We start from the raw sequence: 13288 nt of genomic DNA on the forward strand, positions 1-13288 counted from the left end.
AAGGGCCTAAGCTTTCCCCAGTAGTACTGACTGCAAAGTAGGAAACAGCTTTGAACAAGCAGCAAGTGCATCACACATACACCCACATCCACACTTAAAAAGACATACACTTTATGGTCAGAAATACTAACAAAATTAATTATTTTTCTGTAAAACATATTACTGATTGTTCTATCTTCTGGGGGACTACACTCCATTGAGCAGTTCTTGGCCCACTTTTCAGCATTGACAGCCCCCACTGTATTCCACCCCTTCAATTATGGAAACAAAACAATAGAAAAGTCAGGACATAATGACTTTAGTCTTGTGCAATGAATAATTATTAACTAGACCAAATTTCAACTCAAAAACTGGATAAAATGGCATTTATTAAATAATCTGATGAAAAATGTTCAGCCTGACAAAAATATTCCATATCCTTAAAGCTGAATATAATATTTAATATAAGCTTTCACTCAATTTAAGACAGACATATAACTTACCATTTTTAGCATTTTTGCTGCAGTTGGAAGCACTAATCCTCTCACAGCATGAGGCTTGTCAACAATGATCTTCTGCACATTAGGACTAGAAGTAAAAATTTCTGGAAAAACACATATTTCTTGTAAAACAATAAACGTTAAATTATTTTGAATTTAATATTCATTTACTGTTAAGGCTGGAAAAATACATTTTTAAAAAGACATGTCAAGACTGTGATCACACAACTGCCTTTAAAATGACCAACTCAAGAGGTACAGAAAAGGTGTAGGCAAACTGTTGGAATTGTCAGTTTGTTTCCTTCATTGCTCAGATGTCATCAATCTTGAAATAGAACTGTGAGCCCGAGTTGACTGCTCACTGTTGCTATGATAAAAAGGGGCCAATGACTATAACCAGATATAATATACAGGTTCATTGAAGAATTAAAACACTGATATGTCATAGTGGCTGCCAGCAAGGAGGTTACTTATGTCCAGAATCATAGTTTTAAGGAAAAATGATGTTACAGTAACTATGGACACCAACCCTTTATTTCCACATACATCCATCCATCCATCCATCCATCCAATATGCAACCCACTCTATCCAAACGACAGGGCCACGGGGGTCTGCTGGAGCCACTCCCAGCCAACACAGGGCGCCGTCACTTCCACCAAATTGGGATGTGTGCTGGAGCACACTTGGAGCACATCCAGGTACTTGTAAAAGGGGCTGCTTCCCTTCGTGTGAAGGCTGGAGTGAGGTCTGGGAGGAGGTGAGGAGGCGGCCTGAAGAGAAGAGAAAGGCATTCGAGGTTGGCCTGGACTTTGGGGACTTTGAGGGGGTTTTGGGGTGCACTTGTGTAAATATGACTGTAAATAAACGTGTGTTGGGTGACATGAAAGTGTCCGCCTGTCTGTGTCCAGGCCGGTCTCCACAACATATAAACTGTTACAGTGTATGAAAACTTGATAGTAAATTTGATTGCAATTCCAAAAAGTATAACATAAAACAGGAACAGAAGAAAATAAAAATGAGAATGTTGGATATGAAGATTGATGAAGTATATCGATTTGCATGCAATACAGTATTATTTACTGAACGCTTTCATATTGAAATAAACATAAAAAGCAAGACAATGATGCTCTTTAAAGTTTGTTTTGAAGACTTCAGCTATTTTTCCTAATGCATGAACATTAGCTCAGAGATTATTTTAGCAGTATCAGCACAAAGTAAAAGAATGAACTTGGACAGGACACTGGTTGCCCCAGGACACACTAACACCCACTCATTTGTGTTTAGGCTGGTTGTAGTATAAAAATTCATGTTCACTAAACAAATTAAATTAACTCAAGTCTGCAGTGCTGCAAATTAGCTGTACTGACCACTATGTAACTGACAGTTCAGTGCCCAAAATGTGCCTTATCATGGCATCTGTAATGTCAATATGATGTGTTTATAAGCAATTACATTTTCTTTCAACTGATAAAATATATTATGACAAATGTTAAAAAATGTAATGCTATTATTTGTCCAGAAGCCCTATCCAAAGCAACATATAGCATTTGAGAGATGCCATTGGTTACATTTCATTTCTGATTTTTCAAGTTGGAGCACATGCAGGTGAACTGACTTGCTCATGGTCACACGGAGTCAGTAACAGGGTTTGAAGTTCTTAACTGCTATGCCACACTGCCTGTCTAAAGAACTTTTAAAGTCAGAAGAAATCACACTAACCTCAGGATCATCAGCTCCATGCTATTAGACAACATAATACATTTGTCTAATACCCAAATTATCATTTTCTGTGTTTTATTGCTTTTAAAAGACTAAACAATTATTTTAAATTAAATTAAGTGAATATCTATAATACCCAAGTAAGCAAGACAGAGCAAATCCTAGGTAAAATAATTTTTCAAATTCTACACAAATTTCAGTATTTTGTTGCAATACCAAATTTTACAACATCCATAATGTAGATATTTTATACCTAGAATAAACAAAAATTGCATGGTGTAGTGTTTATTGAAAATACATTTTTCATGCTTGCTTCCTTTAAGACAGGGCTGACAAGCCAGAACCATTTCTGGAATTATCATTTAAAAGTCAGAGCAGAGGTCAGTTCAGAATCCCCAGTTAATCTAATTTGTATGTCTTTTGGGTTTTGTGGGTAAAATAGAATACCAGGAGAAAACCCACCAAGACATGAGATGAACATGCAGACTCCAGACAGACTGTGGCCAAGGCAGGCTTTGATTCTGGATATTTGATGCAGCAATGCTAATCACTGTATCTGCACACAACTCTCTAAATATTCAAGACATAGTAACTTCTCATTGATCCTTCATTTTCTGGCAAAATATGTCTAGAAAGAAATAAATGTAGCTTAGTTTACCAGATCATCCTGAGCAGTGGAAATCTGCAGTAAAGCTGATATTATTTCAGTCAGACTAATGATGGACATCTAGAAAACAAATTCCAAAAATTATTAAAATAAAAGTGTTTTATTTCTAGTTGTAAAGAACATAATAAAATAAGATGTAATTTAATTACTTTTTAGTTTTTGAATGATTTAATAAAACGAAATAGATGCTACCTTTTTAAAAACGTTTTTAAACCATAATAAACATGAAAACCAAACCAAATAAGTTAGGGTTAAATTAGCATGTTTTATAAAAAATATATAAGTATACAATGTCAGTGGCTTCTAGCTTCTGCTTATTTGTCAGAATATTTTTTGAAAAAGTAGAAAACTGTAATTGAATTCAAAACAACAATGTTAAAGATAGGTATATAATGAATTCCTAAAGTAAAACACTTCAAAATAAAGAAAAAGTAGTTTTAATTCATATTACCATATTAACAGAATGTCAAAGGCAGAGAAAGAAGAATCTGTCTTGCAATAAGTTTGACAATGTGTCCTAAACAGAAATAAATCAGTATTTATACACAATAAAAACTCCTTCAGTATCAACACACATGACTAAATAAGCAACATTACATATGTCAAAAAACCTTGCAAGTTTAATGGGGTTTTATGGATGTTTTTTTTAGATATGAATTTCCTTAATGGAAAAGTATAGCATGCTAATAAAGAGCACAAGTAATAATAATAATTGTTTTGATATTTTCACATGCTATCATCAACTGGAAAAAAGATGTTGGTTACTTTCTAAATAATGACAGAGGAAAGTTGTTTTTTTTATCATTTGCAAGATTTTAGGCCTGACTGCTTTGGCTAAAGGTAACCAAAGTCCTGTCAAGACAGTGGCTTAAAAAGTGAGCAATGCCTTCTGGGATGTTTGTTATTGTTTAGGGCTCATTTAAACTTCACGCTCAGAACGCGTACATGCCCGCATCATGGCTGCCACGCGTTCCCAGCGTTCCTTTGACGCGTCCTCTGAATAGATCCTCAGAAATGAATGTGACGCGTGCGCGACTTGCAGTACCAGCATAACGTCACGGGGCACAGTGTGCTAAAAGTTGGAATGTGACGTCAGAGTCTCTGGTTACTACTTACATGTGACAGAAAGCCGCTTTGCGGATCCTACAAGATCGATGGGCGCGCTTCGATGTTTGATGAATGGTTCGATGTGGTGAAGCAAAATGCCGACATACCAATATATTCGTGGTGCTTTTATATTCAAGCATCGCATATTCCCAATCGTAATGACACAATACATTTTAAAAGTCTCACATACCGTCTTCTGTGCTGTCTTTTTTTCTAGGGCTGCCTCCAGACCTGACAGCAGAGGCAAACAGCAATAGATTGCCACACTGAGCACATTAAATGTATGATATTCCAACTCTCTGCACATTTTTAATCCTAAGATTTATACTTGATATCTTTTTCATGATGAAATGCATTAAAGAATGTATGTTACATTTTACAGATAAATCGTTAATTTCACTTAAATAATGAATACTGTTAATAATTACACACATGGGGGTGACACGGTGCATGTTTTTCTTCTGGATTTCCACAGTGTGCTCCTGTTTCCTTCCAAAGAAATGCATATTTGGTTGCACAAAAATGACGATAGTGTATGTGAGTGCTTGTATTCACCTTGCGATGAACTGATGCCTTGTCCAGAGATTGTTTCAGCCTCGTGCCCAGTGCTTGGAATGGACACATCCCTGGATTGATGGATTTAATCATTAAACATACTTTTCAGAGATATTGCGGTAAGGTGTCATTGGAATTTAATGGGTGTTCCAGGCAATTCACAACTAAGTGAAGCCGAACCAGTTCTCACCGTGATGATATTTCACACTGCCACCTGGTGGATTCCTCCAGATTTACATAAAGTACGCGTGCAAGTATAAACAGTAAAATGCTTGCGTAGCAGTAGTGTCCGCTGGAGCGTCCACTGGAGCATGCGTTGCGTTGTGTAAAGTATAAACCTGGCCTTAAAGAGCTTACACAGAAGTTTGCTAAGAAAAGATAAGAACTTCAGGTCATAACTACGCTAAGCTGTAAACAAGATAGTTCCTCATTTTAGCAGATAATTGTTTGAAATATGTCTGCAGTAGGTTTTTTTAGAGAAGTTATATATATATATATACACAGCATAAGCATATACCTTGCTTATCCTAATCAATAAAAGTGCATTTGGTTAATCAGAAATACTTGTCAATATTTCATGGCACCTTGATATCTTTCTCCAATGAAACTGTTACTTTGATGAATGTTACCTTGGTTCCAGTTCTTTGAGAAGTGTGTATTATCAATACAATAAGCATACAGGAAATAGAAACAAACTAATGTCACCTTTGCATGTTTTAAATATATCCTCCCTAATTTTAGGACATGTTTTGAATAGTCCACAGTAACAGGATAATTTAAAACTGCTATAACACAAGAAATTATCTAAAACCTATTTTAAATCTAGAAACCGAACTAAAACATATGACACATAGTGCAAATGCAAGGTGGTGCAGGGATTAGATTACTGGTCTCACAGTTTAAAATCAATAAGACTTAAACTGCAAGTCTGGGACACCAACACAAGCTTTGGTCGTTGATACCACAAGCACATTTCCTAAGGTATTCTTTGGAAACAGCGGTCATTAAGTCATAGTTATTTTATGTGCTATATTTGGGAAATTTTGAAAATAACCACAAAAAAATAGTGAAGTGCTTAACTGCCTTATCTAAAAGTTCTTGTCACCTCTACTTTGTTTTACTGCCTTTTCTCTGACCACATCCCAGGCAACTCTGAACCCATAAGGTGACTTATTTCAGCACAGTAAGCTACTGACATTTCTCTCAGAATCTTTAATTTAAGCGTCATGCTATTCTCTCTCATTGCATTGGGTGTTGCCCAAAAGATAATACAATCACATCTTAGCTCTGTATACTGGGGTGTTGTACCTTGTTAGCCATTATGAATGTAGAGAAAAGCCAAGCAAAATGACACCTTTTATTGGCTAACTAAAAAGATTAAAATATGCAAGCTTTTGAGGCAACTCAGGCCCCTTTTTCAGGCAAGATTGAGTCTTGAGTCTTCTACAAAAATGTAATTCTTAATTGCATTGTGACTGTGCTTATTGTGAGAGGTTCTATTTAAAATACAAAATGACCAAACTGAACAGCTATTTAAAATCTCCTCTTGTAATTTTAAGGATTTTATTAGTGTTTACTTTTTTGATTGGCCTTTAGGTAAAATGGTCTGTGTTAAATACCTGATGCTTGTTATCAGCAATTAGTTGTTTCCCTGCTCTGGTCTGTGATTAAAAACAAAAAGCAATAAAAAACCTAAGCTCATATATAATTTACATATTTTCACTCTAATGCGGAAGCTTTGCAACATTTTTGAAGCTAAACATACAACAGGTAAGAATATCAGCAGAAAAGACTGCAAACTTACCACAGAAATGTGAAATTTTGTGCACAAGAAGGAAATAAGCTTTTCCAATTTATATGATTATTTAATGTTTATTTGAACAAAACCTGAGAGTTGTGGGATTACCAGTTGCTTTCTTCTCACTGGGGGTTTAACAGCTGTAAATACAAATAGAAGAAAGATGTGAGGGGTGTTGGAATCCTCAGTTTAATTGCTGCAAGAAACAAAAAACAAAAATTAAAAGAAAGGTTTGTCATCTTCCCATCGTTAGGCAAGTTGCTCTCTATAGTGTTGATGCTCAAGTTTGCAAGATGAACACCCCGTTTCAGTGAAGGTGTTACTTTTGTAGCAGCAGATGAGAAGTGGTATGACTAATAGTCAGAATGGACGTGGCGTCAGGCTTCTCCTACGTTCTTCTCCATTCAAAGACATAAATGGAAGATACATTAGTGACTAGTGACTACACTAGTAGTCAAATATCTGGACACACAGAAATGTTCATGTTTTTGATGGAAATTAATACTTTTTTTATTAAGATACCATTAAAGTAATTTAAAAATATAGCTAAGACATTACTAGTTTTTCAAATATCTGTTACTGCTGGAAATGCTGAAGACTAAAGATACTAAAAGCAAGGGAAGGTCCAGATGCACAACTGCATAAGAGGATAAAGACATGAGAGTGTGACGTTTGAGAATCAAACATCTTATGGGTCCTCAATTTCCATCTTTCTTAAATATATTCCAAATACCAATGTTTTCTGCAATATTGAAAAGACGAATCCAGGACGCTGGCCCTAGAGACAGAGGTTCAAAGGAAAGGCCACATCTGAAACTGCATAATAAAAAAAAAAAGTTAAATTGGGCAAAAGAAAAAAAACACAGACATTGAACAAAAGAGGACAACGGCATTTGGTGTGTATTTAATAAAGAAGCCAGGCAAGGACCTGTAAGGCTATTGTTTTTTTTAACTACAGATTCTAATTTATTTCTCCTCTTATCTAGTTGTACATCTGGGCCTTCCACTTCTTTTCCTTTCTTGGTTAGATCCAGTTTGCCCTAGTATGAAATCTTTAGTTCCTTGGTACTCTGTTACATGGAATAACCTTCATTCAGCCAAAAAAAAAAAAGTTTCTTGAGAAAGCTGTTTCATTTTGGCCATTTTTGAACCCTGAACTGAACTTTAGGAATGGCAGTACTGTGTTACCCAAGTGAACAGAATAACAGGTTTCAGTGGTGCTAATGCAATAAGAAAGGTCTCTGTAATAATTATCATTTAGGTCTAATTAATTAAGGATAAGCCAAGGGAGTTGACCGTTAGCGGACTGAAGGACTGGCTACTAAAAATGGGGCTTTGCAGTCAAATATGAATAATAAATTTAAAATCATTTTAGGCAGTAACAGCCATTAGCAACACTAGTGATGTCTTGACTATATTTTTAGATCAATTTAATGGTAACTTAAAAAAGGTCTGAATTTCAATAAGAAAAATGCCAATTTCTCTGTTTCCAGATTTACAACTGGTCATGTATGTGTTATGGAGAGTACAATCAACATTTTGGGACAGCAGGCACTAAATTGTAAATCAAGCTATAAAGTCTCTCCTGCAGCATGTCCAGATGTGCTGTCATGAACTGTTTATGAACTTGTAACAGTCAGAGACATCACAATTCTCACTGCCACAAGAACAGTGCTTTATGTATTTTTTTAAGTATATTTTTTTAATTTCCAGAAAGCAGCCTTGGCCCAACTACTCACATACAAAGGCGCAGAAACAACAGGCTAAAACAATAATAAAACTAAATATATTAGACAAAACTTGAAGGTGAACCCCACCTAAAAAATAAACCAAACAAATCCTTTACCCAGCTCCCAGATGACAACCACAAATATAACACAATTCGATACAACAACAAACCCAATAAACACAAAAACCTACACACTGGCCAAATGAAGCGGCAACCGATGATGTGATGTAAAACAGCCCTACCAGTATTCTTGATGCAGTGAAGGGTGTTGAGATTGGGAGCACACACTTTGCAGAAGCACAATAAGCAATCCGCTTCAAGTCCTTGTCTGGAGTACACAGGAGTGGTGGGCTGTGCAGGCCTCACTCAAAATAAGTGTTTAAGTGGATAGCTTGTGTGTGTGTGCATACAAATATGCATGTTAAACTTAGGGTGCACAAGAGTAGGCCAGCTTATAATGAATCTAGAGAGTTCTGCTCGCCCTTTTGTAATACACTCTCTAAAACAACACCTTTTAAATCATTTACCAGACTCATATGTTTGACATGGGAGGAGAAACAACCCTCCTTAATTCCCTGGCAAATCATTTTTAAACTCACACACAGCTGCAAATCAGATCAGAAAGGTGTAACAATGTGTGACAGTGCAGAGCTGAAAAGAAAAGTAAAACAAAAACAGAAACATAAAAACCTGTTAAAAGTTACATTGAAGAAAAAATACACTTTAAAACTTTAAAATGGAAATATTTTAAAACACCAAAAGTGAATTGCAGTGCTGAGGCTTCCATTGGGTGTGGTCAGTCTGCCACTGCATATTTATCTGCACCACGCATGGTTTGCTCTTGCTTTTAGTTTACATGTAATCTTTTTAGACTTAAATGAACCCAATGTTCCCATCATTTGCCTGATCTACTGATAGTCGTGCAGACATCTGTATTTATTTATCTTGATTGGTTAAGACCTACTGAAAAATGCTGTTCAGTTAATAATAATAATAATAATAATAATGAGAATATGGCAACAACATAGAAGTGGCTTCTTATTTATACTGTGGAATAGAGACATTTTCACAGACCCATAAATAATTGGGATGCTTGTTGGGCCACCCCATTTAATTGTAAAGTAAATGAAAGTTTCTATCATTTAGGAAATGGTGAGAAGTTAAGCAAACACCTTTTATTGGTTAACTAGAAAGATTATAATATGCAAGCTTTCGAGGCTCCTTATTCAGGCAAAATGTAATACAGAAACTAGAATTCTCTGTTTTTATATAGACACTAGGACAGATACAGCATTGGAAAACCTTTAAGTAAGACATCTTAGATATAAAAAATTAATAGACCTCTCGGGGCTAAGATTCATTTAGCAAGAGAGGAGAACAACGTCTAGTCAAGATCTTTTCATACGATAATTGTCCAACAAAGCCTTTTGAAGTTTCTGATGAGTTTTTCGAAACAATGTGGATCTGTAGTCTGGTTGTCTGGTACAGTCCAAGAGACAATCCTTATATCTGACTATAAAACTCTTGTCTATATTTAACCATGTTGTAATGTGTTAAATTTTACCATAAGTTTAACTTCCCAATGGGACTTTTATGGCCAGATATGTTTACATCCGTTGGACTGTCCCAGACAACCAGACTACAGATCAGGCTACAGGTTTTCCAATGTTGTATCTGTCCTAGTGTCTATATAAACCCAGAGAATTCCAGTTTTTGTATTACATCTTGCCTGAAGAAGGGGCCTGAATTGCCTCAAAAGCTTGCATATTGTGATCTTTTTATTTAGCCAATAAAAGGTGTCATTTTGCTTAACTTCTCACCACATCCATAGTAGCTAACACAGTACAAGACCCTAGAACTATTTCCATTTAGGAAATAAATGGACATAAGGGGGCTCCAAGGTGCAGGGCTTGCAGAGATGATTTGGTGTAGTCAGCTTGTTTCTAGGTCATCTTCTAGGAGCTGCAGAGTAGAGCAGCATTCACCTGCAGAGCCACAGCACCATACGTCACCGCAGTTTTAGACCCGCAGTTGTAGACCCGCAGCTAAAGACACGGAGGTGACGTCTTAGTCGTTTCAGGACTGACTTCGTAAAATTACTTTTGGAAGGTTTCGGCTGCTCTCGGCAAAGCCCGGAAAGTAAAGTTGGGTCAAAGACCCGTTCATAAACCAAATAATACGCATCATTGTGAAGTTCAGAGGGTTTCTGCCATTACGTCGTGTCATACATCAAACTAAACAATACGGATCGTTTCTGTGAAATACACTATTAGCATTTAAATTGTGTTCGGGTCTGTGGGAACCATTCAACATGTCGACAAAATTAAAATCATCAAGATCTGTGTTAATTGAAAATAGTTTTTCGTTTACATTCATGAAACGAAGTATACAATATAGTTGTAATGTTTACACCACGTCAGAGTTTAGTAAAACGTTAATAATGAAAGTGATTACATTTTTTAAAATGTACTATGCACATGTGCAATATTGTTCTAAACCAATTTAAGCTAAACATTTAAGCCAATCTAATATTTTTAAACATGTATGTGAATAAAATGGGAATACATATTCTACACTGAATTATCCATCCCTTATCCAACCTGCTATATCCTAACTACAGGGTCACAGGGGTCTGCTGGAGCCAACACAGGGCAGCCAACACAGGGCACAAGGCAGGAAACAAACCCTGGGCAGGGCGCCAGCCCACTGCAGGGCGTGCACACACACACCAAGCACACACTAGGGACAATTTAGAATCGCCAATGCACCTAACCTGCATGTCTTTGGACTGTGGGAGGAAACCGGAGTACCCGGAGGAAACCCACGCAGACACAGGGAGAACATGCAAATTCCATGCAGGGAGGACCCAGGAAGTGAACCCAGGTCTCCTAACTGTGAGGCAGTAGCGCTACCCACTGTATCACCATGCCGCCCACACTGAATTATGCAATATATTAATTTTCTTATATAGAACAGTTCTAGTTTTTGTCGCTTATTATTATAAACGATGGGCCATCAAAAGAAGAAAAATAAAAATAGTAAAAAGAACACAATTTACAGTATTTATATTTCACCCTGCCCAAAATTCAGAAAGAACAACAGGACCTATATAACACTTGCTACAAATAATATCCTCACTAAATAAAGATAAATACAGGATATACAAAACATTCAAATGGAATAAAAGACAATAATGCAGACTAAAATACAACATATAATACTACAAAAAAATCTAGAACAAATCACATAAATTGTGATAAAAATTCAAATCCTGAGTACCTGGACAGATAGCGGGGGTAAACTGAAAGAAGGGGCAGAATGTCAGGTCTGTTTAATGTCTTCCTAAACGAATGAGTTAAATAAATGAATGGAGTCAGCTAATCTCATTAATTTTGGGAAGTCATTCCACAGACTGGGCGCTATAAACAGGTGAAGGCCCTGCTGTCACCCACAGAGTGCAGGTTAGTGAGGGTCGCAGAATCAGAGGACCGTAGTGGGCAGGTCAATAACAGAATTTGATATTCAATCCTGTAAGACATGGGGAGCAGTGAAGGCGCAGCAGTTGATGGTTCGTGTCAGGACACTTGCAGATGAGTTTTGAATCAGCTGGAGCTGTGATGTAAGATAATATTATGCAAAATTAAGATAACGTAATTATTATATAATAAATTAAGGCATGAGGGTTGCCCTGGACATGACATAAGATACATAGTGTCGGACAATGTGTCCAAGGATTTTATCCCGATACCTAATGGCAGTCAAGGTGCCGTTGTCTAGCCTGTAGTGGTCTGTGCATCCCTCCATGGATATACCTCCCCAGACCATCACTGACCCACCACCAAATCGGTCATACTAAACGATGTAACGGCCAAAATAACATTCTCCACGGCTTCTCCAGACCCTTTCACGTCTGTCACATGTGCTCAGGGTGAACCTGCTCTCATCTGTGAAAAGCAAAGGGCACCTGCCAGTGGTGGACCTGCTAATTCTGGTATTCTATGGTAAATGCCAATTAAGCTCCACGGTGCCCACTAGAGCATGTTAGGCACTCAGGCCACCCTCATGAAATCTGTTTCTTTTTGTCAGAGGTCAGAGACATTCAGACCAGTGGCCTGTCTGCTGAAGGTCATTTTGTATGGCTCTGGCAGTGCTCATTCTGTTCCCCTGATACTCCTGATGGGATGAGGACCTTCTCTGGCCCTGTCCAGCTCTCCTAGAGTAACTGTCTGCCTCCTGAAATCTTCTCCATGCCCTTGAGACTGTGCTGGGAGACGAAGCAAACCTTCTGGCAATGACACGTATTGATGTGTCATCCTGGAGAAGATGGACTACCTGTGCAAACTCTGTAGGGTCCAGGTATCGCCTCCTGCTACCAGTAATGACACTGACAGTAGACAAATGCAAAACGAGTGTAAAAACAGACGTGGAGGGGAAAATGTCAGTGGCCTCCCTCCACCTGTTAAACCATTCATTCCTGTTTTGGGGGGTCGTCTCATTTTTGCCCTTCTTAGTGCACCAAAGCAGCTGAAACTGATAACAGCCCCTCTGCTACTTAACTGACCAGATCAATAGCCCACAAGTGCTATAATTGAATTATAAAGGGTTCTTTTAATTTATTGAGCAGTATATTTTAATGTAATATTGTGGTTTTCTAAGTCACTACATATATTACTGAAATACACTCAATGATAGTTTCAATGATAGCCCCACACTTCAGTCCTTCACAAATGCAGTAGTTTACAAACATCGTATTTTAAGTTTTCTTTGATCTTTGGCACATGTCGTCCCAGTAGAATGTGAGGTGTCACCAATGGTTTACTCTGCTCCTCAAGAAGGCTCTGTCTCCTTCTTCCTGTTCCAGACTCAGTTCAAGGTTGTCGATATTTTTTTCTGAGATGTTCAATATGTTGAAAAAATTGTGTGTGGCCAGCATCCAGCATAATGTTTTGTCTAAATTCTGGCCATGGAATCTCCTATCCCCGTGCAGATCACATTGTGCACCATGGATGAGGACCATTGACAAACTTTAATGTCTTTACTGGCCTATTCTGTTTGGCCAGCAGTTGAGATGGGAGCTCTGGCTTATTTTTCCTTATCGTGCTAAGCATTGTTACTTTCGTCTTAAGGAGCTGCAGTCCCAGTTGGTGTTAAAGTAAAAGTTATTGCATATGGCGTTGTGGCCATGTAACTTATGTCATGTCCAGGGCGACCCTCATGCCTTAATTTCTCACAG

At 37.4% G+C, this 13288-nt stretch overlaps 1 long non-coding RNA gene across 1 annotated transcript; it reads right to left on the reverse strand.

Annotated features, from left to right (window-relative positions):
- Positions 1-497: 497 nt before the first annotated feature.
- Positions 498-3395, reverse strand: LOC120526942. The gene is made up of 3 exons (XR_005633243.1): positions 3318-3395; positions 2858-2926; positions 498-583 (listed from the first exon to the last, which is right to left on the reverse strand). It is a non-coding gene; the product is annotated as an uncharacterized LOC120526942 (long non-coding RNA).
- Positions 3396-13288: the final 9893 nt, after the last annotated feature.

This window comes from Polypterus senegalus, chromosome 3 (assembly GCF_016835505.1).
Source record: "Polypterus senegalus isolate Bchr_013 chromosome 3, ASM1683550v1, whole genome shotgun sequence".
Classification (NCBI taxonomy): Eukaryota; Metazoa; Chordata; class Cladistia; order Polypteriformes; family Polypteridae; genus Polypterus; species Polypterus senegalus.